The sequence below is a fragment of the Corythoichthys intestinalis genome, chromosome 21 (genome assembly GCF_030265065.1).
Source record: "Corythoichthys intestinalis isolate RoL2023-P3 chromosome 21, ASM3026506v1, whole genome shotgun sequence".
Classification (NCBI taxonomy): Eukaryota; Metazoa; Chordata; class Actinopteri; order Syngnathiformes; family Syngnathidae; genus Corythoichthys; species Corythoichthys intestinalis.
The window spans coordinates 19,619,399-19,644,703 of NC_080415.1; the positions used below are offsets into that span (position 1 = coordinate 19,619,399).

The 25,305-nt window shown below is 37.1% G+C and overlaps 1 protein-coding gene across 1 annotated transcript in view; it reads right to left on the reverse strand.

The window, feature by feature from the left end:
* Nucleotides 1-20,026, reverse strand: part of LOC130909476 (zinc finger protein 385B-like) — a 101,116-nt gene extending 81,090 nt beyond the window's left edge. The window contains exon 1 of the mRNA XM_057826016.1: nt 19,990-20,026. The gene's annotated coding sequence lies outside the window, so the exon portion shown is untranslated. The remainder of the gene's footprint in view (nt 1-19,989) is intronic.
* Between the last annotated feature and the right edge of the window lie 5,279 nt (nt 20,027-25,305).

Genomic DNA, 25,305 nt, shown 5'->3' on the forward strand with positions numbered 1-25,305 from the left:
ATTTTGTTTTCTTACTGTACCGAAAATGAACCAAACCGTGACCTCAAAACCGAGATACGTACCGAACAGAAATTTTTGTGAACCGTTACACCCCTACTGTATATACAATTGAGCAGACGTCAGCCGATATATGTACTTTGGCCGATGTTGGAAAAAAATAAGCCAATAAAAAAGGATTTGGATCAGGCATCGTTGTGGCTAACTGTGGCCGCCGTTGACTGACGGTAGGACCCCGGAAGCACCCTGCAGCAGGTTGAAGGCAGGCTGCTATAGGAAGCTTCAGGCTTGCCTGTTTTGTAAATATTGTAAGATTTTTTTTAATAATCTTGCACGAGAGAATGTGCAATGTTGCTTCAGCCTTTTAAGGTGTTTACTGAGTGATCCTTATACTCTAAATGTAACTAATAGCATTAGTGTAGCATTTGCATTAGCATTGGCACGGTGAGCATCCTCTTAAACTCTCACTTGTTTACATCTTGTCTTGACGTTCTGGTGCCCACCAGCAGAGGTGCTAGTAATGCGTTACATGTACTCCGTTACATTTACTTGAGTAACTTTTTGAGAAAAATGTACTTCTAAGACTAGTCTTACTAAGCCATACTTTTTACTTTTACTTCAGTAGATTTGTGAAGAAAAAAAATACTACTCTTATTTTGCTACTTTGGGCTACACAAGAGTGGTTAGATTTTCCCTCTTTATTCTACAGTATATATTACATTTCTTAATTTTTTGCCAGTGACGCCAAAAGTAGCTCGACTAATTTCACCAATGAGACGTCGCAACTTGACTCCGTTCAACCAATCAGACGCAAGCTGGCCGTTCTATGATCACGCCAGCCTGTTCAATCATGTGGCGCCTTTAATGCACCTTAAAAAATGAAGTATTTTACATAGAGCTCTGCCCTCAACATGACTTGAAAGCTCATATTTAAACCTCTCTCCCAGTTTTTATTTGGCACCGAATGACCACGGAACACCAGAGATATGATCCTTTTAATTTCATAATAGTAACTATGAAGTAACTTCAAACTAGAAACTATTTTCTCCACTAGAGGACACTCATGCTCTTTGGACGAATAATGCTCAATTTATGTCTTTTTTTTTCCCCTCTCGCCGGAATTCAATGATTGTTTTTTTTTTTTAAATTTGTTTGGCTTTATGTGGTTATGTAATGGGTTATTGTACAGTATCATTAAAACAACAGTTCACTAAAAATAAATAAAAAAAATACCATTGTTTAAAATAAATAAATAAATAACAAAAATAAGCAGTTACTCACAATGTTACTCATTACTTGAGTATTCTTTTCACTGGATAATTTTTTACTTGTACTTGTGTACATTTTGGGATAACCACTTTTACTTTTGTAATATTATTTTGAAGTAAAATTTTTGGCAACCCTACCCACCACTAGTATACAGTGATTTATTTGAAAATAATGTACTGTTCTTGCTGGGTGTGTATAATCATAAAAAGAGGTGCTGCGTTCATTGGTTGGGTAGCACTAGACCAAATTTATCCTCAGTCTCAGGTCATCATTGTAAATTTGAAGGTGTAAAAGCAATTTAAAAAAAAAATTGTCATCAATAACCTATGTGCTTTTCGAGAAAAAAAAAGTAAATCGGCCTCAAATATCGGCTTATAACATCAGCTTTGGATATCAGCAATTGGCTGTAAATTTTTCTGATATCGGTATTGGCATTGGCAATTGAAAATCCCATATCGGTCGACCTCTACAATTGAGTATATTTACACAACATGATGAAATATATGCTAGCGGGCTTTTAGAGAGACAGACAAGGCCATTGTTTGTTTGTTTTTTAAACTAGTAGTTTGAATTAAACTCCAATAAAAAGAAATTAGAGACTACTTAAACATTGTATTCCTATATGAGGCTTTGCCTTGAGAGTTAAAAAAAACAAATCGGGCAATTTTAGTTTGAGTTAGCATGAATGGCGTCTTTGACTGTACATTAGCATTAAGCTAGTGGGTGTTAAAAACGAAATGTATATTGCATTTTAATGCTCAGTATGTTTAATTTCCTCTATGTGTGTTTAGTGTTACAGTTTACCTCAACTAGATTATCATAAACTGCTTGAAAACCATCGACATTTGACTGTTTTTGCATACCTGTCAACCCGAGGCCGTTGGCAATCTTACAAATAGTGATGTATGCCCCTACAAATTGGTGAGTAGTCTTACAACGTTGTATATAGCGTGCAATATGAGACAAAAATAAAACTCCATTTTCAAAATAATATGAATTTATTGGTAATATTCTAACATATAACCTGGAGCAATTAAAGAACAATCAATATCTACAGCTACATCAGGATTACTAAAATTAAAAGTGACTTGTGTTAGAATTGGATGTAGCACCTCTGGCTATTTCTATCATGTCTTGATGGCTGCACTTCATGGCACTTCAGCTCGCAATTCAGTTTGACTTGAAGGTAGTCAGTTAGTGTGTCCAATTATAAATTAAAAAGGTCAATTGATAAAATTAACTCACCGATGCAATCTTTGAGTCAGGGAACATTTCTTTTGCTAATTCTGAGAAGTGATCAGCAATAGTTGCAGGCAAATTGTGTTCGGCAAAAAAGTGGCAGAATAAAATCTCCGCTTTCGTCACTTTTCATTCTGTAGACTTCATCTTTATTACCAGTGTTGTTAATCTTACTTTTAAAAATTAATTAATTAGTTACAAATTACTAGAGATGTCCCGATCGATCGGGTCCGATCACGTCATTTTCAAAGTATCGGAATCGGCAAAAAAATATCGGACATGGCTTTTTAAAATATATATATATATATATATTAGGGCTGTCAAAATTATCGCGTTAACAGGCGGTAATTATTTTTTTTAATTAATCACGTTAAAATATTTGACGCAATTAACGCACATGTCCCGCTCAGAAAGTATTCTGCCTTTTGATAAGTTTTACAGCAAGACTTTTTGTGCTGTCCAACAGCGAACTCTTGTGGTCGCTTTGCGACATGGTTTATTGTTTTCTTTCCAGTTCATTATGACTGCACGACGTCTCGGGCTGATAATGTTGTGCTTATATGATCCTTGGACAAGATTTGTCCGTAAGTATGGTTGTTGTAAAGAATGTACATATTATGTTAGTAAGTGAAATGTTATATTTTTTGTATGAGACGCTTTTTGTTTATGTTTAGTGAACCTGTATAGCGTGCTAAGCTAACGTTGTTGCTAATGCAATGCTTGTGTACTTTTTTTTTTGTAGTTTTACGACGGTCTAAAGAGGACAATGGTTTGAGGCCATTTTATTAATAAATCAGATGAAAAAGGAAGAAGTCTAATTATTAAGGCGTCGTTCATTAGCTGTCTAGCTTTGGAAAAAGTAGACGCTTCGGAGTGAGGACAGCATAGACAGATTTAAATGACAGTAGAGTGAAATGCCCACTACAGTCCTTTTGTACCGTATGTTGAATGTATATATCCATCTTGTGTCTTATCTGTACATTCCAACAATTTATTTTACAGAATATGTATATAATTTACAAAAAAATATGGCATATTTTATAGATGGTTTGAATTGCGATTAATTGCGATTAATTACGATTGATTAATTTTTAAGCTGTAATTAATTCGATTAAAAATTTTAATCGTTTGACAGCCCTAATGTATATATATATATATATATATATATATATATATATATATATATATATATATATATATATATATATATATATATATATATATATACATACATACATACATATATATACAGCCAACAATTGCATCTCAGATGTGACTAGAATAAAAAAAAAGACAAATTCACTGTTTTAACTAAAAAAACTTTTAGATCTTATAATATACAGTATATATATATATATATATATATTTCAAAATGTTAATTTCTATATATTAAAAATGCGATTACGCTTGATAACACACATCGCTTAAAAGTTAGGTGTTTTTCCCACGTGTTTCAATTCATTTTCCATTTGTGTCAAGCTATTTTTAAGTTTTAGGTAAGTTTTAAGTTAGTCTAAACTGTAAGTCCTGATGGGATTTTGAGTTTTTGAAGTGTTCAAAATAAATGTATTGCAACATATAAGGTTATAATATGGCGGGGATATTTGCATGCGTTCCTGAATGCACCGCGTGACGTGCGGAGGTGAGGGAGGTGCGGGAGAGCGAGAAACATGCCTTCCTGTTGTTGTCGTTCTGTTAGGTGCGTGTGTGTCGGCTGTGGCAGACTGCAGTCGTGTGTTTTTTTGTTCCACAAATTCCCAAAAAATAAATAATTGCAATCTAACGAAGCGGTTGACTCTTTGTCAACGTTACAGTATGATACCTGCTGTATTGGAATGCATTAGGGACAAGTGCTACTTGGTGTTTTATCCAGCAATGACTACTGAGCTAAAATTGACAGTTAGCATTATTAAGTTTGTATTTTACACCCTCATCACTCTACAGCGCTATGTTTTCACAAATTAAATAAAGCCTGCATGTAAGACACGTTAGCCACGCATCGACAGTGGTCATAATGAATAGAAACCTTGCCCATCGCAGGGCTAACGTTACATGAGCGAATGATAGTTATTTATTAGCACTGAAAAGTCTACTGCTTCAAGATGACGGCTGTTTACGAACGCCGCTGACTCTGTCATTTCACATCTAGTTCAACATACATGTGATATCTATAAGACGCATCAGATGCTACCTGCTACCATTGTAGTATCATGCGGGCTAGTTTTTAGCAACGTCTGCGTAGTTTGTAGCGGCTGTCGGATGCAGTAAGGTATTTTTTTATTGCGTCTTCCTCTACGCACGTGAAATCCGCGCGTTGTCCCGCATTAAAAGTAGTCCGGGGAAAACGTGATGCTTAGAGCTGGCAAAATTAAACGATTCCTCGAGGTGAATAAAATTACTTGGCTCAGTTTTTAAACTCGAGTTACTCGAGTTGCTCGAGTATTCGTTTCAGCTCTACAAAAAACATAGTAACCTTTGCTATGTTTGGAAGTCATTTATTTATTATTTCATTTTGACGTGAAAGTTTTAAAACTGTTTCATCATTTAAAGATGGATTCAAATCAAGATTTTGCCGATTTAGGAGTATTTTAGATAAAAAGTTACTTAGGTTCGCTAGGAAGGTTCACCACAACAGAGCCTTTCTGAAAAATGTTGTAAAATGGCGGCTCTTAACTAACGCCACCGAGTCAGTCATTTCGCATGTAGTTCTACATGAATGAGATATCTAGGCGTAGATTGTAGGCTGTCGGCTACAGTCAGGAAATATTGCAGCCACCTAGCCTAGCATCGCGTTTGTAACAGCGTCACAACAAGCACTTCGCTCTCAGTGTCTCTGACTTTTCTCGCGTCATTCAACCAACGTAGTAACGCATAGTAACGCACATTGTCCTGTTGCCGAAACGGTGACAAAATCCGTGCGGAGATACAAAAACATAATGCACGAAAAACGTACAGATTTTGAACGTACGGCGTACACATTTAAAAATCAGTGCTCACTTGTACAAATTACGCCGAAACCGTACAACGTGACAGGTATGTTTTTGAGTTAGTGTTAGCTATCTCCCAGCTACATCTACAGTCAATAGACCCTACTCACGTGACGTCACAGCCACGCCCCCGCGCCATGTTGTCCGTCTACTCGTCATGTTAATGCATTAGCGCTTCGTAAATTCCTCCTATTATGCCGTGTTTTTCTGCTCGTTAACATTAATAATCAAAATGGTGAAGTCGTGTGTGGCGGTCGGTTGCAAAAACAAAGAAGATAGACGGAGAGACTTGAAGTTTTACCGAGAGACCCGGAGAGGAGAGCGAGATGGACTGCTGCAATTCGACGAGAAAACTGGGCTCCAAACGACTACCACAGATTATGTAGTAGTCATTTTATATCTGGTAAGATGCATTTAATATATATTTAGAGGGTTTTGGGCTGACAACCACAATTAAGATCATTGCTAGGCTAATCGCCGACAACATACACTCAGACGTTGTGAATAAACTACCTGAAAATATATAATTATAAGGGGATAATAAGACAGTTGTCATACAATTAATTTACAATTTCACTATTGAGGACAAAAGCCAAAAAATAAATTCAACTAGGGACAATCTGGAGTAGTGCTATCGCACTTCATATTTATTACATATTATATATGTATGTAGTGAGAGTGCTATCGCTAAACCTTATAAACATTAAAAGCCCTAGCTCCATTGACAAATGACATGAAATACATTAGACTTGACAGTGGATGTTAGCAAGAACAAAAGACTTTGAATTGAAAATTTCGTAACTCACCTTTCCGAGCACAAGATAGATTCCTGCCGAATTTTCGTGGACGAGGACCTGTTTCACCCAACCAGCAACGAAGTATTTATAAGCCTCCAAGCTCTTAAAGTTTTTCAAACTTTCGTGAGAATAGGCTGATTTTGTGTGGACAAGATAGTTGTAAATATCAGGGTAGCAGATGTCAGGCAAAGACAGCGAAGACAGCGGGTCGAAAAACATCGATTTAGGCATCAAATATTGATCTGGCGAATGGATAAACTGAAGCTTTTCCACATAACGCCTTTTATGCAACGCATCCAATGAGTTTACAGCGTCAGATAACACCGGGGCTTCCATGAATTGCTCTATAACTAATTGAAATTGAAATTGAAATTGCACGACTAATTGAAAACAATGAGAATAGGTCTAAAAAATACGGACAATACGGATACAGCGACACGTCATTTTGTGACGTAGGTGAGTAGGGTCTATTTGCATCTTCTCCATGTTCGGTCGATTGTAAACAAAAATTTCCAAGTTAAATTTGGCCAGCTCCAAGACATAAGCATATCAGTGGAAATCATCTTGTTTTTAAAAATGAAATTAATAATACTAATAATTAGAGATGTCCTGATGCCGGTCGATCGGGTCCGATCACGTCATTTTCAAAGTATCGGAATCGCCCAAAAATATCGGACATGCCATTTTATAATACATATATATATATATTTTTTTTATTAAATCGTTTTCTAATTGTATTTAACGTTACAGACATAATATGTTACACTCATCCAGAGTCTTTAGTTTAGGCCTAAGGTAGGGTTATCAAATTTATCCCGTTAACGGCGGCAATTAATTTTTAAAAAATTTATCACGTTAAAATATTTAACGCAATTAACACATGCACTGCACGACCCACTCATGCATTGTCGCATTCAATCTATCATGGTACAGTTTTACCTATATATAAAGCTAAAAGGCAGCGTAAAATGAGTAGAGTGAGTTTTGGCAGCCTTTGGAGCCTTTTTTTAATCGGCTAAAGCCTTACAATCCCTCTCCCAACGATTAGAAATATCGTGGGAAGCAATGTGGGGAAGAAAGGTAGTAGTTGATCTCTTTCTGACACCCTATGTTATTTCCCAACGCAGAGAAGATATATCAATTGGTACCCCTACGCACAGTCATGGTTGCATTTCCCATCATGCATTTGGGCAGAACAGTTAAATGGCTACAGTATCATTTACTGAAAGCTCAACAAATACACTAGATGGCAATATTTAGTCACAATATACAAAGTCACATTTATCCTTTAAGAATTACAAGTTTTTCTATCTGTGGATCCCTCTCACAGAAAGAATGTTAATAATGTAAATGCCATCTTGAGGATTTATTGTCATAATAAACAAATACAGTACTTATGTACTGTATGTTGAATGCATATATTGGTCCGAGTTTTATTCATTTTTTTCTTAATGCATTGCCAAAATGTATATGATCGGGAAAAATTATCGGGAATGATTGGAATTGAGTCGGGAGCAAAAAAAAAAAAAAAGCAATCGGATAGGGAAATATCGGGATCGGCAGATACTCAAACTAAAACGATCGGGATCGGATCCGGAGCAAAAAAACATGATCGGAACAACCCTACTAATAATGTGTATCAGTGAAGAAAAACATGAAGTAAAGCGTATATTTCCAGGAAGTGTCAGCCCGACATTGCTCTCAACAGATGTGTTTGGAGTCAATAAAGCAAGTTGAGAGCCATCATTTGCCATGTAGAGGAATTACTGTAGGCCGCTGCGCATTCTTTGTGTAGAAGGAAATCGGCATCCAGTAGCATTTCATCCACCTCTTCCTTCCTTCCACCCTCAAAATAAAGATGTGCCCCACATTCGCTCATAATAGTTTTGGATGGCTGTAACAAAAAACAGGCTTACAGCTTGCCTCAGTGATGTCTGACAGTGTATAAATTCATATTGTTGCTGTTGCATAGTGTTGCACATGTGGGAGTGTACAATACTGTCTAAATATGAGAGGAAAACAAGAATAACATTTATGATATATGTACAAGTACACTGTATAGTCACACGACTACTTAATTAAACTAAAATAAATGAATTTGTTTTTGTTTTTTTTGACACAGTAACGTTGTAATACTGAATCTTATAGTCTGTAAGCCATCATCCTTCTAATATTATTAATAGACACATTAACGCTCCAAACATCGCAGAATGAAATGTCAATACTAAGCAGTAAATACGCCAGCTCCATTATTAGTTCTGAATGTGTAAATCCCAGAGAGAGTTGGCTATAAAAAGCCATTCGTGGAATTTCAGCCAAGAACTATTCAAGTGTTCTTGGCAATGATACAAGGGTGTGAATGCGCGTTTACATTTGGAAACAATCTCAGGGCATAGCAGGGTTATGACACTTCCTGCCTCATCCGCGCTCCTTGACAGCTCCCGAAACGGCGACGCTGCCACGCTGTTATTGGACTTGTCGAGCGCGGACACATGACATGTGCCGTCTCTGCGTGGGATGCTACGCTTTTATCGCAATATGACTGACTGTCTCCTTCCCACTCAGTAAGTGGATGCTTAGATTCAGCTCCGGGGGAATTTCCTCACCGTCTAAAACTTGTTACAAATGCGAAAGGATGGCAGGCCGAGCAAACCGTATGCTTTCCATGCGGTGGGTGGAAGGAAATATGGAGGCAGGGATGACTAATGAGGATGACTAATAAAAGTGTGTCCAGGGTGCTCTTCCGTGTCATTTGTCTCACTTTTGTATAGTCTGCAGGTGTCAAACTGAAAGTTCGCAGACCAGATATGGACCGCCGCTGTTATGTTGCTTCAATAAAGGGATTGAAAGAGCACCGGAGGCTGAGTCTATCCTTGTCAAACTTACAATAAGTTCCTCCAAGCAGCGTTAGGCTATATTAAATTATCTAACAATGATCAGGTGACTTACTGTCTGCAATTGTAGACATAGAGCTGTGTAAGCAAGTTACACTTACAGAAAATACATTGTACCGATAATGAAAATATTTTGTTGACTAACAATTTTGTCATGACTATGACGAGGCGATAACGAGCTAAGAACGTGTCTTGGGGACTGAAACATAACGCAACGAATGCCCGCTTTCGTCTGACGAGATGATAAGACAAAAATGCGTCATAGCTTCCTTCAAATGTTCACAATGTGTGTAGAGTAGGGGTGTAACGGGACACAAAAAGCTTGGTTCGGTACATACCTCGGTTTTGAGGTCACGGTTCGGTTCATTTTCGGTACAGTAAGAAAACAAAATGCAAAATATAAATGTGCTAGTTGTTTATTACACACCTTGGTGCTTTCAACAACAGGAACATTAGCCTATAAAAAGCTAGAATTCTGCTTAAAAAGTAGCAGGTATTTAAAGATAATTCAACAACAATTTGCCTTTCAGACCCGCGTATTGGTCAGCTTTCTTTCTGAAAGAAAGAAGAAAAAAGAAGTCCTGTGCTAAAGAGAAATGCAATCTCAATGACACAGATTTTAACATGTATTTTACAAATGAAATGCCTCAATGAATCATTTCTTTTCTTATGAACGGTTTTCAAAAGCTTTATTGGTGGATTTTCTCAAGTTAAAGCGCCACACAGAAATTAATAAATTTAATTGTGTAAGCAGGATCTGTGTATTATTCTTATTATTTAATTACAGGTGTTTAAGCTCATTTCAATTTATTTTATTTAAATGGGCTATTATTTATTTTATTATGTGTTTATATTTTACAAATGTGATGTAGTATTCATTTATATTGTATATTTTATGTTGTATAACTTTAGTTCCTATGTGAATATTAGTTCCTACTTGTTTTGTTGTGCTAGGAGGGTTTTGTATTGGACACGGGGCCTTGTTGGTTATTATTATAACAGAGAAGACAACTGTAAATCAACAAAGACAAGTCAACTGTGCCCCGATCTACCACTCGAGAGATCTGATGGACTCAAAAAGTGGGTTACGATTGCATATGAGTTTGAAATTCACCGTATTTTTACACGAGTGACTTCCGGTCTGCCCGATCCTAGCTACCGGTAGTGGTATTGACGCAGGAGGGTCGCGTCTTGCGTCAAATAATGAACTCTGTCGTTCTTTTCGTGTCGCGTTGAGCCGCTTCTGGGACACATCTAACACGCGGCCGCACTGCGACTGGTGTGCATTGGCTGATTGACTTTAACGCCCGCATTTCACTGTGTTTTTGCGACGGCCACATTGTCGCGCCGTTGACGTTTCTGGGTTATACTGTCCTACCGTGTTGGTCCTCATTATAGTAGCGAAGACGGAGTACATATAATCTACACAAAGAAACTGTAACCCGATCGACTCACAGCCTCGAAAAGTAAGGGTTACATTACGTCAGATACTCGTTCGGTACGCCGCCGTACCGAACCGAGCACCACGTACCGAAACAGTTCAATACAAATACATGTACCGTTACACCCTTAGTGTAGTGCTGTCCCGACTAGTCAATGTAGTCGTCGTAAATGCATCGACGAGCACACCATCCCATCGACGGTTGATTAAAAAATATATGCGTGGAAAGTTGATAATGGCGGACTCTTGGGATTCAAGCATGGAAAGCGGCACAAAGCCAAAAAAAGCGCACCAGAATGACCAAAGCATGGACTTATTTCAACGAAACAAAGGAGGGTACACTGTCGTGTGCAGTCTCTTCAATGCCAAGCTTGCATACCACGTCAGCACGTCAGCCGTGAATAAAAACCTGAAGCGCCGTCACCCAGGTATAATTTTGGAAGACGACAGGAGACAGCAAGCTGGCCGCTCGTAAGTCCATACAACGACATTTTTTATTGAAGTTGCCTTTATGTGGATCATACGACAGAGTATTGGGGGCTAATGTCGGGCTAATGTAGCTTAATAAGCAACTAAGTTATTTACGTAGCGCGTTGCCGCCTACGTTAAAATCAACAATATTGAAAGCATCTTGTGTTTTAGAATCGGTTTTACAAATAAGGAAATCCTAATTATTTTGCTTCATCTACATTAAATTCTAGTCAATAGAAGAATTTTTACTAATGCTTCATTGAAAGTTAATTACAAAAAAAAACTAGTCGACTAGTCGTTTAAAAAATCTGCAGACTAATTGGGAGAAAAATAACCTTTTGGGACAGCCCTAAATGTGTGAGATTTTCTTATTGTATGTGTAATTAGCCTGCATTGTAGCAGTGTGGTTGTGTCACTCATATGACACTCACCGCTGTCCTATCTAGGCTCCAGGCTTTCTTATCTTGAAACACATGGTAAGATTTGTTTTCTTATCTTAGCAAGAGAGAATATGCAATGCAGCTTCAGCCTTTAAAGGTCTGTGCAGTAATCATCACACACTCAACGTAACTCGGAGCATTAGCATAGCATTCGCGTTCTCGTTAGCATTAGCATTTAGCGTGGTGAGCGTCATCTTAATCAAACTCTCGGGCAACTTTTTTTACACACACTTCTTGGCGTCCAGGTGGGTGTAATTAATTGAAAATAATGTACTATTCAGTTTTCCCGCTGAGTGTATTATCATCACCAAGTTAGTGTTGTCTATTTAGATGCTACAATATGTGCCTACCAAATTGTTGGAAACCTATATTTACTTTTGGACTAAAACTTTTTAATTTTGCAGACAAAAACATTTTAAGTATGCGTCGACTAAAGCTAGAAGAAATTCGTCTTGAGTTTAGTCAAAGAAAATGAGATGAAGACAAAAAGATTTTGAAATTACTACAATATGACTGGGACTAATAGGTATTTTCGTACAAAAGACTAAGACGAAAATTAGAATGGATGCCAAAACCAACACTGCATTGTACTTTGTTTTCTGTCTTTTTTTAAAATGTAAAATAATCCCCAACTATACTTTTCAAGAATAATAATTAACATTTGAAATGTTATGTTCTTAAAACAAATGTTACAAAAATCCGCAATGAACAAATAATACCCTGAATATTTTAAATTTAATTTTCATTTTAACTGTTTTGAGATTCCATTTGGTTATGAATGATTGGTGGACTGGCATTTTGGGGGGCAATAATAAAAAAAAAAAAAAGTGTTTTTATGAGGGCTGTCAAACGATTAAATTTTTTAATCGAGTTAATTACAGCTTAAAAATTAATTAATCGTAACTAATCGCAATTAATCGCAATTCAAACCATCTATAAAATATGCCATATTTTTCTGTAAATTATATATATATTCTGTAAAATAAATTGTTGGAATGGAAAGATAAGACACAAGATGGATATATACATTCAACATACTGTACATAAGGACTGTAGTGGGCATTTCACTCTACTGTCATTTAAATTTGTCTGTGCTGTCCTCACTTCGAAGCGTCTACTTTTTCCAAAGCTAGACAGCTAGTGAACAACGCCTTAATAATCAGACTTCTTCCTTTTTCATCTGATTTATTATTAAAATGGCCTCAAACCATTGTCCTCTTTAGACCGTAGTAAAACTACAAAAAAAAAGTACACAAGCATTGCGTTAGCAACAACTTTAGCTTAGCACGCTATACAGGTTCACTAAACATAAACAAAAAGCGTCTCATACAAAAAATATAACATTTCGCTTACTAACATAATATGTACATTCTTTACAACAACCATAGTTATGGACAAATCTTGTCCAAGGATCATATAAGCACAACATTACAACGTAGGCGTCAGCCTGAGACGTCTTGCAGCCATACTGAACTGGCAAGAAAGCAATAAACCATGTCGCAAAGCGACCACAAGAGTTCGCTGTTAGACTGCACAAAAAAACATTGCTGTAAAACTTACCAAAAGACAGAATACTGTCTGAGCGGGACATGTGCGTTAATTGCGTCAAATATTTTAACGTGATTAATTTAAAAAATTAATTACAGCGCGTTAACGCGATAATTTTGACAGCCCTAGTTTTTATAAATATCTTCAAGTAGTCTTCTTCAGGTTTTTTCAGATTTGGACTCGGGACAAGTAGATTTACTCAGAAACTGCATATTTTAGTATTTTGCATGTGCCTTTAATATTTGAAAGGTGGATCGTAAAGATTCTTTCAATTCTAGAATGACCCAAATATATAAAGTACGTATGTATACTGTATGTCATATTCTAATTCAACCATTATTATCATCTAAAAAATCAAATTACTTTACCCTTTAACAAAAAATGCATCACAAAGGTGAAGAAAACCAATACCACATTTATATTTCTAGACCAAATCATCAAGATGGTTCCTAGTCCCAGAAAGCAATCCATCCTGCAAATGTCTTATCTATCCCGACTCCTTTTAGAGCCCTGACAGGCTAAATTGAATAGATTTTTTTTAATTAGGTTCACACTCTGAGTAAATGGGCTTAATTGCCTGAATTATCACACTGGCTCCTTAAGGTCGTTTGGGTTAAGCGCAATATGCATTGCTGCTCCAGTACACAAAGCAGTCGCATTGAATCAAATCCTTATCAGGAGCGAACAGATTATTCTAATTAAAAGGCAAATCGAAACCTGCCAGGTAGTAGGCTTATATCAAGATAACATCCACAGCATGACTGGTAGGTTTGTGTAAAAATAACAGAAAGGAAAGAGTAAATAAAAGAAATGAGGAGATTCATCAACATAATAAAAGCACACTCAAATGTATTGATTGTGAATATGCAGCTTTAATTTAGACGAAATCATATAAGACTTGCGTGTTATTGGAGGCCCTTTTGACGTAGCCAAAATGACCTTAAAATGTGGCCTTCACATTTGAGCAAAGGTTCAAAATACTATTCTGTAGGTTTATTCACAATAGATCCTATGCATCAACCAAAATCCACGATACTAAATTGAACAGGCTTCATCAGGGATGAGGTCAAAGGTCACAGACCTCAGAAAAGATATTTCAAGACAACTTGATACAGATTTGGCTATTTAACTCAAATTTGCTGGATAGGTGATACAATGAGTAGAGAAGAGAAAGGGTCAAAGGTCACAGAGGTGAGAAAAGGAATTTAGTGATAATTTCATAACGGATCAGGCTATTTCATACTTAAAGGGAGTGGCCACTAGAGGTGTGCGAAATTTCCGATTCTTAGATTATTCAGGATTCTGCCGTGGAAGATTCGAGAACGATTCACAAACATCCAAATTCCAATTATTGTAATATGTCAAGTAAAGTGCAACTAAAACACAGTCAGTGCAGTCTTTGGGACGTAATGAGGAACGGACCGAGAGTAAACATCAGGCTTGTCATTACCCGGTTAATGACAAACCTCAACTCATGGCTCTGGCTCAACTCATGCCGCGAGATAAAAAAACAATAATACCTGACTGCTGCCGACAGCCGCTGCAAACTACGCTCACATATGTTACGGTATATATCACACGTATAAAGAACTAGATGCGAAATGACAGACTCGGCGGCTATAGCAGCACATGTATAGTAAACTAGATGCAAAATGACAGACTTGTTAGTAAGCAGCCACCATCTTAAAGCAGTAGACTTCCTTGGAAGGCTGTTGTAGCGAACCTTATTAACTTTTTATCTAAAATACTCCTAAATCGATAAAATCTAGACTTGAATCAATCTTTAAAACAGTTTTAAAACTTTCACATGTCGAAAGTAGACAAAAGGGAAATTATAGAAAAAAGGGAGCAATTTTAACAACTTTATCGTGGATTCACAACATTAAATCATTTGAATGTAGTTTAAAGTTGCTGATACAGAATGGGATCTTGAGTATTTTTTTTTGTGTTTTGAACTTTTAACTTGGTACTGAAATAGTAGTTTATTCAAGCCTGAGAGGACTTTTGTACAATTTTTGTAACTAATGTACGAAACATTAAAAGCAGCTAATAGCTTGGAGGGTGGGGATTGGAGCGTCATCAATAATCGATTTATAAACGAATCGTAGCCGCTGAATCGTAATCAAATCGTTAGGTGCCCAAAGATTCCCACCTCTAGTGCCTGCTCTACAAAACATGGCAATGCTTTGAATTTGGCTGCTTAGGCGGAAGTCTCTCTCAGAGTGCTCCTCTCTAATTTGTTTTATAAAACCATACAATAACTATAGTTGGTGGTAGGATTTGTGTATGTATCGGTAGAGTTGCAGCTATCAATTATTTAGGTCATCGATTCACCTATCAATTAGTTCGAATAATTGAGTAATTGGGTTACGAACATTTAATGCCTTGTGGAATAAATTTTAGAATAATATTTATTTGTGCTTGCTAAGATTACACTTTCAAAAGAGCATTAAATGCAAATACAAAAAAAGTCCTTAGTGTTTCTATGCAGGATTCCACTTTCATTTCACAGGAGCAGTAAATGCATTTAAATATAAGTTAAAATACCTGAGCTTAGCCTCAAACGATTAAAAAATAAATAAATTAATAAATGACGATTTAAGTACAACAAAAGAACAATCGGCTAACTCTCCTAGCTTAAATGGTATACAATGTTACTTTTTTTTTTTTTTTTTTTTTTTACAATGCTCTTGGCAAATTATTCAAACATATATTCCCACCAAAAAAAACTGTTAAATATACTTATAAACTAAATAACGAATACAATCATATTAGCTCAAACAAAAACATACCTTAGGTTGGTCCCAACAGGGAGCAGCTGGATTCAGCCATGTTAGACAATTTATGGCATATTCACTGTTGTCTTTAGAGGGCAGTGTATCCACCCAAATTAAAATAAATAAATAAATGCAACACTTTTGAAACACACCATTACAATTCACTCTAATTAAACTAATTAAAATCCTCGAAGCAGCAAAATTTGATACCAGCCTGTTTTTTTGTGTGTTTTTTTTAAAGATTAATAAACTCTCTCACTGTATAAAATAAACCAGAACTGCACACTTTGAACTGCAATATTTCTCCAGCCTTAGACAAAAGATGATTATACGTGTCAGTTTAGCCAAAAAAGTCTACCTAGCTAGCTCTCTCAGAGTGATTCAACCATGACTGGGGGGAGAGGTGAAAAAAAAAGGCCCACAAAAATCAGCAGAGCAGTGAATGCCATAATGGCTCCCTAATTTAACGGCCATTTAATTTGGTCTGCAGGGCGAGTCTTTTGTGTCGGGCAGGGATGGTTTATAAAGAGGCGATAGAACTCAGCGTTTAATTGCAAAATTAGTTGACAAAAGAGGGCACCTGTCAATTTTTCTAGCGACACTGTGTGGTTTTGCGCGTTTGAGTGTGTGTGTGTGTGTCTAAATAATAGACAATAATGTTGCAAATTTCTGCCATTATTAAAAAAAAAAAAAAATGGGAACCCATATTCCCATTCGTCGCGCCTCATTTTTCAACTCTGAGCTTCAGCCAGCAGCAGAGGTTTATTTGGGGGCGGGCCACACCACCCCAACCCCCCCATCTCTATCTTTGCTTGTGAGCAGCAGAATAAAGATCACAGTTATCAGTGCGCAGGCAGGCTGTCATGTGACTTGTAATGACACAGCCCAAAGACGAGCCATTACGATCTCTGAAGGGAGCCTCAACACAAAAATCCATTTGGCCGTGTCTGAGGTGGGGGCGCGAGTCTGTAGCGATAAGCCGACGCGCCGTCTCCGTTTGTAATTTCGCCAGTCACACACTCCATTTGAAATTTAGTTTTTCAGATAACAAAGACAAAAGTGGATTTTTTTTTCGCCTTCATTTTGGTAATTACGCCCTTTTTTGTATCCTACCGTCAAGACGTCGAAGTGGGAGGAATTAGCTAGGCTCGCCAGCGGCGAGGCATACGCCATGACACAAAATGGCTGCTCGAGTCACACGGCTGGGTGCACAATTCTATCATCATGGTTCTCCCGCGCATATTTACACGTGTCGGTCCTTTGTTTGCGTCGATGAAATTAAACGCACAAACCACGTCTACAAACAAATTGTGTTTTTGCACCGAAAGTGATCAGCGTGGTGAGTCTATATACGCTGCGAGAAGGGTGGGGGGGTACTGCGGCTCAAGCTGCTCCCATCGCAATCCTGTTCCACTTGGTTAGTCTCAATTTCACAGATGACGTTCTTCACCGAGACCGAGGCTGGAAGTCAAACGCCAAAGCACAGACGAGGCACAGAGAAAATTCAACTTCATCATTACTGTTTGGCTTACAAGTCATTGGCCAATGTCACCTCTTTCTTGGGGCGGGGCCGCGAGGAATGCGGCGCTCCACGGCCAACGGCGAGCAATGAAATGGCGGGACGCAAACACAGCACTAATTACATTATTAACCTTTTTGGACAAAAATTAAACTGAAATAAAAATATAACATGACAAATAAACTATATTTGTACATTAAGGGCTAAATGTTCCACCTTTAGTAGATTTCTAGAACTTGAACGCATTAAATTCCTGAATAATATTTTCAATAAATCAATTTTTAAGATTCCACAAAAGATTTTTTTTTTAAATGTAACAAGAACTATAAACATAAGGTATATTTCTTCAAGATGATACCACCTGACGCATTAAATTCCTGAATAATATTTTCAATAAATCAATTTTTAAGATTCCACAAAAGATTAAAAAAAAAATGTAACAAGAACTATAAGCATAAGGTGTATTTCTTCAAGATGATACCACCCAAAAATGTGGGTTTCAAAGAAAACATGCATTCTGGAATAAAATACACACTATGTATTTGTGGGAAATCAAAATATTTAACCATACATGAAATGTATTTGTGCTAAATACAATACCTGCTGTATCATGTATGTTCATTAAAAACGGCTAAAAAATAATTACTGCAAGTGTACACTTCTTCAAATAATAATCAGATCTGGATAAATGCACACCTAATTTTATGTAGTCACTTTTCACCTCACTGTGAATATCTGAAAAGTAATATATATATATATATTATATATACTGCAATATACAGTAGTTGTACAATTAACTATTATATAATTGCACTATGTTTAATCAGGTCTTCTTATCTATTTATGAAAACATAACCGACAAAATATGAATAATCTGTCACTTCTATTCAATCAGCGTCCGAAATGTTGAATTAAAGTTGTTCATCACAATCATCAAAAACAAACATGACTCAAGCTCCTATTTGATAACACTTGTGTTCCAACACAATCCAAAACACACACACAATACAATTAGGAGCGTGAATTTCTCACGCACATTTTCACAAAGCCATTTGGACACAAATGAGCTGGAAAAAGCCCTGCAGCAGGACTCGCAGATACATTTATGATTTCTGAGCAAAAGAATCGCCACGAGTATTGACTCCACAGCAGGGGAATCATCTGTGAAGAAATTCTCAGCGCTAAACTATAGCTAAAATCGTCACAATATAACATAATCATGCATTCTGTGCCTGGAGAAAATGTGTATGCGTCATCTTCAAAAGTAAAGGAGTGAGGCCCTTATGTGTGCACACCTACGCCCCAAAAGACGTGCGGCGGGCAGGTGAAGCAGCTGGTGAAAATGACAACAGCGCTCCGAGGAGTGGGCAGCGGGAGGCGCGGGATTTGATGAATCAAGGACCTTTTGTTCAGCGGGGGGAAAAAAACAGACTGCTTGGCGAACACGGCCGGGCGTCGTTCGGAGTCATTTAGCCAATGCGGAGGAGGACGGGGGACTGGAAGGTCATTTAAAAGAGGATGATGATTTGGCCCAAGTGGGGTGTTCAAGCGGGCCTTCTCCGCTTGAATCAATTGCGAGCTTATAACAGCATCTTCTTGCTGTTTTTCTCTCCTTACCACGCTACATGTAAGAAAAAATACAACTTGGGAAATGTTTATTGTTGTGTATTTGTGGACTCAATGTTTGAGGCCTTTTATCATGTTTGCGTTCAGATTTGATCAAATGCCCCCACATTAGCCCACAACCTTTAGGTTTCTTACCACAGCCTTGATTTATTCTTTTCAATCAACAATGTGTATTTAGCTGCAAAAGATCAATTACTCCAACTCGAATAATACAACTGCATTGATATGGACAATTTCATCATTATTTTCAGCTGTTTTATTATCTTTAAAGTAAAAAAAAAGCACGAGTCACATTTAAAAGAAAGAAATGGAGAAAATGCCCAATTATTGATACACTCTTTCAACGAGCACACAATAAGGGCCCTAGTTTTGATAAAAGGCCAAAAACCAGCACGCCTTTGATGAAAAAAAAAAAAACATGCATGGCACATCACTATTCTCTAGCTTTTATTTTACCCTACACAACGTTGATCATTAAGGTATTCTAAAAATTAAAAATGATCGACATATCTCCATTTAAATACAATATGCCTACTCTCTACATGGCGCAAGTGTAAAAAAATAAAATAAAAATTTAAATCGAACCACATCAGTATTTAAAAAAAAAACACATTCTCAATTCAAAAGACAACGCTACTGATTGATAACATTAGCTAATTCAGTAGCCTCGATTTTAAGGGAAAAACGTGTCTTAATAGAAAGTCACAATGACTTTTATAATGTAAGTTATTAAATAGTGTTTATGTGTATGTATATGCCATGTATATGAAATAGTTTACCATTAAATCATTTATTTAAAAAAAAAAAAAAAAAAAAAGATTTAAATGGTCCATTAGTTTTTCGTAACATTTATGTTACTGTGATACTGACACAGTTTCACTCCAAATGACAAATTGCCCACCAATACTAAATTATATTATTAACAAAATTTTAAAACAAACCTACACATGTTACACAGTATAAAAAGGCAAAAGTGGCTCCTACCTGCGGGAGTTGGCCCCTCGGCTTCACCGGTGTTGATGTCCATTTCCTGCTCCCGACCTGACTGAGCCCGCGCTCAGCTGCCTCCTCCTCCCTCTGTCGCTCTCTCTCCCCTACTCGCTTTCTTTCGCCACATCCAATATGGCCACCGCGTCGACGTACGACCCAGCACTCCAGGCGAAGTACAGAGTCTTCAAATACGCAGTTACAGCCGCTTTGTGAAAGTTAGTCCGTTACTACGATACGTCCGCCAGTTTGCCATATTGGATGTGTCGAATCGGCAACGTTACGAGCCAAAAGTGAGGCGTTAACATAAATAAATGTGGAAATTATTGAGCAATTGTTGATATGACTAAATAACATTCTAAAATACGAATAAATAAATAAATAAATATTTAATTCATTTAATAAACGTAACAATAAATGGCGTACCGCAAGCAACACGTCACTTTTGCTCATTAATATTCATGACCCTAGCAATTGTGGCTTGACGGGTCAGCCTCCCGTTTGTCCTCAATAGTAAATGATTAGAAATAGTGTACGAACGAGATGTTTACTGAGCTAAACCTACCAATTCTGTGAAAATGATGTCCCTGGTGCCAAATTTACTGATAAAGATGTGGAAGAACATACAAATGTTCGGTTAAAGAGATGGCTTGAGTGTCGAGGGCTGAAAAAGACAGGAAAAAGTCGACCTCATCCAGAGTTAGCTTTTTTATCGACACCTTTTTCTTGTGTGCATTGCCTTACGCCACTGACAATGACATTCTCCTGTTGCAACAATCTATCCTTAACCACCATATGCCCTGTCTTTCTCATACATTATATCCCCTGTTTGTCTTACCTCTTTGACCGTTCTTGGGGGCAATTTACATTGCTATTTTTGTGTAGCGGTCGCAAATGCTACTCAGTGACAGCCAATGAACACTTTTAATTTTTTCAATTAGTAACAAATTGTGACATATTTATGTCACACTGCTGTTGCCATAGTGTGCACTTCCTGTGGGTGTGGTATTACAGTATAAAAGGGAATCTCTGTTATGTCTCTATGACATATATGCTGAGAAGCACACTGAATAAAGAAGTGTTGTTCCATTCAAGTCTCGGCCTTACATGTACTTAGATTAAGGAAGTACATAACACAAATCTTAATTCTATAATTTATTTACACTTCCCCGGCCTCACTAAAGTTTTTTTTTTTTCAACAGAAAAGGTAACAGTGGCAGTCAGATACCATTTTAATATTTTTCAGGTCATTGTCAGTCAGAAGCAGTATGGCAAAACACCACGCTAAAAAATAAGTAAAAATATCAAAATGGCTTACATCTTTGTCCTCTGAAGGACCATGGCTCCCAACAAAATGTTTACTGCATATGAAATGTGAATGGCTTCATCTTGCTGTCATTAAACTAGTCTTTTGGACGGGAGTTGATTGCAAGTTCATCCATTCTTCACGATGCGTTTTGGGTTTCGGGAAACATATGAAGGAGACATCCTTCATATGACATAATGTCAAGAGTCGTTTCTACAAGTTTCATAGCAGCAGTGTTTGATCGGCATGTTATTTTTTGAAAGAATACCTGAGAAAACAAGCAGAAATAACATGGTTGTATGAGAGGGCGTGTCTATATTTGTCCCATTTCCGCGTTACGATGGTGACCCCACGGTCTAAAAATAGCATACGTACGGTACGCTATTATTAAAGAAATAGTCACATTACCAGTACTTTAAAGCACTAATGATTACACTGATATGGCAACTATTTGTGGATGAAGTACTTGTTTTACTTCAGTAAAAGCACAGACACAGGTGCAAAAAGAAAAATACGTAAGTAAAAGTAGAAAAAAAAATACTCAAGTAAAAGTACAAAAGTACTTGCTTTAAAATTTACAAGTAAAAAGTAAAAGTATTTTGTCCCGATGCAAAAATGTAATATATGTACTAGGGCTGTCAAACGATTAAAATTTTTAATCGAGTTAATTACAGCTTAAAAATTAATTAATCGTAATTAATCGCAATTAATCGCAATTCAAACCGTCTATAAAATATGCCATATTTTTCTGTAAATTATTGTTGGAATGGAAAGACACAAGATGGATATATACATTCAACATACGGTACATAAGGACTGTATTTGTTTATTATAATAATAAATCAACAAGATGGCATTAACATTATTAACATTCTGTTAAAGCGATCCATGGATAGAAAGACTTGTAGTTCTTAAAAGAAAAATGTTAGTACAAGTTTAGAAATGTTATATTAAAACCCCTCTTAATGTTTTAGTTTTAATAAAATTTGTAAAATTTTCAATCAAAAAATAAACTAGTAGCCCGCCATTGTTGATGTCAATAATTACTTACACAATGCTCATGGGGGCTGAAGCCTATAAAATCAGTCGCACCCAAGCGCCAGCAGAGGGCGGAAAAACTCCATAAAACACAATTACCAAGTGAGTGTTTCACTGGACTGTCATTTAAATTTGTCTGAGCGGGGAATCTGCGTTAATTGCGTCAAATATTTTAACGTGATTATTTTAAAAAATTAATTAACGCCCGTTAACGCGATAATTTTTACAGCCCTAATATGTACATATTTTTTTCTTCTCTTTTTAAAATATACATTACATAGATGCAGAGATAAGGGTCAATATTCAAACAATAAACTGGAATATTCATTGACTGCTCGGTTTTATATATGATTGTGCAGAATGGACAAAAGAAGCAATAAATGGACTGCACTGTAAACAGAAGCATAACAAGCTCAAAAACCCCAAAACCCAGTTTAATGGCAGGTTGCAAGCAAAGTCACACCGCCACCTACTGTACAAGAGCGTGCAGCACCCATCTGAAGGTGCGCAGCTCTCACTGTTGATTTTTATTGGTCAATATCTTGTTCACCTGCATAATTTTGCTTGAACTCATGTTGCTGCCTCTAGTGCTCAGTCACGGTATAGTTGCACGGGGCTTATCGATTGCGCCGGAGGCATGAAAACAAAGCTATTAATTCACAATGAGAAAAAAACTAAACAAAATTATGTGTAACGCAGGCGACAATTTGAATAGTAGTGGAGTAAAAAGTACAGATACGTGCTGTAAAATGAAGTGAAGTAAAAAGTACCACTTCATATTTGTACTCAAGTAAAGTACAGATACACAAAAATTTACTCAAGTACAGTAGCGAACGAAGTACTTTTACTTCACTACATTCCACCACTGATGGCAACAGATATGAACTGCAATCTGATTGAACAAAAAAAAAAAATTAAGATTCATGTAAAACCATGATAAATGAAGAAAATTGACTGTTGGGGATGAGAAGATACTATTCACTGGCAAAAATGTTAGAATTAGGTTGTAAAAGTAGATTAGTGCTTCTGATGTTGCTGGCCCTGCCCACTCCCGACTGAGTCCTATACCCAACATTGACAGGTATGTTAACTGCCACTCAACAACGCTATTATAACTCTGACTTATGATCAATTAGTCGTGTATCCAAAGGCAAAAGTTGCATGATGCTGACACGTCCAATCCTACCCAGCTGTCAGTCCTATTGTCCACATTGGTAAGGCCTGTCACCAGTCATCCTGGCTTGAGCCAACCCACTTCAACCCACTCATCTCCCTCTATTAACATTGCTGGGCTGTGTTCATAAAGCAAATGCCGGTAGATTAATTCAGGAGTTAAATTGACGCAGTGCATTGCGGTTCAGCTGTCAGCCTTTTGGTGATGGATGAACAGTGGAAACATACTTGGATTTTGAGCTATGTCCTTCTTATTGAAGTTAGCACATGACCCACGCGCAAGGCAGCTTACACTAAAAATAAAGGTGAACATGATGTGCTTCCGCATGCATGCAAGTGTAGACAAGTGTCTCTGTTTGCATGTAAAATATTATACAGTAATGCTAAAACCACCTTTGAGAAAGCACGGTTGGTCCATTTGCAGGAGGTCCAATCAGCACTCTCTTAGCATGGAATTTAGCAGCAGCACTTGTCTCTAATATTAGCATAAGTGCTCCTAAGTACATTTTTTGTTCTTCTTCACAAGTAGCAGGCCCCCAACAAGCTTCAATTAAGGCTGTTGCTGTAGCAACAGTGGCCTTTACTGTAATAGTTAACGTGCTTGCTTCGCTTTAAACTTAAATCTTAGTCACGATCCATTCGTTCTTGGTCCTTGTTCATGGATGGATTCAATCTACCCTAACTGTTTGGTACTTCATAAGTGAAAACTGGTTTAAAGTTAACAACTAGGTTTTGGGAATTTTGTTGGGACTGTTTCCAGAAGAACATAATTTTACCAAGCACAAACAGATACTTATTAATCTTGGTTTAACAATGGCGAAGAAATGCATTGCACTGGTATGGAAACGGAATTAAGGACCTTTTACCAAGCAGTGGATGAATCAGATGTTGTCAATAATGCCTCTAGAATGCATGACATACATTTTGAAGGGCAAACAACAGACTTTTGAGGACATGTGGACACCTTTTATGAGTTATGTCAAAAAGAGGAAAACAACATTAGGGCCACTGGATCAAACTGTGAACTGTGATTCTGTGTTATGGAGGATAAAAGGGGAAGAAGGAGGAGGAAAAAAAAAAAGAGGTGAAGCTGGAGCTTAATAATGGTAGAGGAACAATTGTTTTGTTTTTTTTGGGGGGGGGGGTTGTGTTCTGGTGTGTTTTTTATGGTATTGTTTCTGATTGTGTGAATTATTTGTTGGAAAATCAATAAAAATACAGTGGGGAAAAAAAAGTTAACAACTAGGTCAGGGTTTACTAAATCCGGACCTCGGTGCCACTTTTCCTGTCGTGTTTTCCATGTCTCCCTCCTCCAACACACCTGAATAAAAATAATCAGGATCATTATCAGGCTTCTGGAGAGGTTGCTGATGACATAATCATTTGATTCAGGTGTGTTAGGAGAGAGAGACGTGGAAAACACGACAGGAAAAGTGGCACCGAGGTCCGTATTTAGTGAACCCTGAACTAGGTCATTCTGGGAAGTTGAGAACAGGCCAACAAAAAAGTAAACCATGAAATGCACAAGAAAAAAACATGTACTAGAGGTGTGCAGACCTTGCAGACCTTTATGAATTCACATCCATTTTAACACCTATAGACAATTTAGATTATTAGGTGAAAAAATGTATCTTCCTTGTTTTAGTAAATAACCATTCTAGAAGTCATATTCCATCTTAACACTCTTTAATCCATATTCACAAAAATGTTTTTGGTGAACTTTTTACATAACAAAAGTGTTTGCAGTTAACTTAATACACGCACAAACATTTGCCATACGACATCAAGCTTGCGTC